The sequence below is a fragment of the Alosa alosa genome, chromosome 13 (genome assembly GCF_017589495.1).
Source record: "Alosa alosa isolate M-15738 ecotype Scorff River chromosome 13, AALO_Geno_1.1, whole genome shotgun sequence".
Classification (NCBI taxonomy): domain Eukaryota; kingdom Metazoa; phylum Chordata; class Actinopteri; order Clupeiformes; family Clupeidae; genus Alosa; species Alosa alosa.
This window is the reverse complement of record NC_063201.1, coordinates 736,350-737,935: the sequence shown is the minus strand read 5'-3', so window position 1 is coordinate 737,935 and position 1,586 is coordinate 736,350.

Sequence of the window (1,586 nt, the reverse complement as noted above, 5' to 3'; positions counted from 1 at the left end):
GACTGCATGTCTGTATATGTGTTAGATGTATGTGTAGGCGTGGGGGAGGGGTAGTGGGGGGGTGAATGCATGTCTGTATATGTGTTAGATGTATGTGTAGGCCTGGTGAGTCGCTCCGCCTGGTACCACAGTCTTAGTGCCTCAGTCCGCAGGATTGTCAAAGCGATAACACAGCAAGTTGCTATGGAGACAGCCTTGGTCATGTCCCAGTCAGAGTCCACAATCAGCAGGTGTCTGTAGGAAGTGGGGAAAGGGATGCAAGAGCATCTCGCTGCAGTGCTCTTCCTCTTTACAGTTGGGCATGTAACACAATAATAGTGTGATGCAAGACTGAGTCAGCATCAAGCCAGGGGATGTCATAATAATGGCTGGGGTAAGGCATTCCAATTCAAAATGCATCAGCCAATAGTGTGCATGCATGCATCCCCGTACATCAGACCAGGATCTTGGAGCAATGAAAGAGACCCGAGGTGGCATAAGTGGCAAAGGACAACACAAATTCACACTGTCTTAGGTATTGGGAAGAGCTGGTGTAGGGATTAGGTGGTGATGCAGGGAAACACTGGCTGTGGTATTCATGTGAATTCCAATTTGACCAATTTCACCAGCTTATACATCGGTGTGAATGAGGTGGACCTACTTTATGCGGTTATGGCAATGACAATGAATTGTTGCAGTGGCCTCTTTCACCTTTGCCAGTATAGTACTGCATATCTTGCCACAATATACTATCTGTGAGTGTTTGTGTGCCCACTCACATACTTGAATAGTAGATAACAGGTAGGGCCAAAATGTACTTGGCAAATTCCATGGAAAATTATGTTTTTTGTAACATCCATAACGCCAATAAAATGTGATGGTGGTATGATGTGAATGATTACATGACATTTGAGTATTTGCCATTTTTGGCTGAAGAATGTATGAGGAAAAATGCACAAAAAATGTTATCATTCACATCATACATGCCAAGGCATTTCACTGGCGTTACGGATGTGACAAAAAGTCAATTTTCCGTGGAATTGCCCACTTCCAAATCTCATACAAAATACCATCTGTCCTACATGATCCAGACACAGGGATCTGTCCACTTACTGGCCAAATATAGGGCAAGGATATGGGGAACTGCAACTGGAGCTACAGAACATAATGTGTAAGCCTATCCAAAAAGTGTGTAGCACTCTCCAATGCATGACGAAACAAAAATGTATTTTAATCATTTTGCTTTTCATTTCAACAAAGGGACTGATGAGGGACTTATCAATAAACAGGGAAATAAACACCATTTAGGAGCCGTCGATGCTCCCCAACAATGGCATTAAAATAACCAGATACAGAACTGGCCAGGCATCCAATAATGACTCGAGTGATACGAGGTTTTGGTCGGAATAAGCCATAAACCACAATTTATGAATCCAACAGCTAATAAAAACGCGAGAAAATCAACCGGAAACCCCTGTAAAAAAAACCATATGGGACTGCAAACACAAATACGCAAAGTCAATTTAGAGAACTTCAACAGTTCTACAGTGAAATTAGCTATCGTAACGTTAACGTTACCTGACATACAGCATATTACGGTTTAGAGA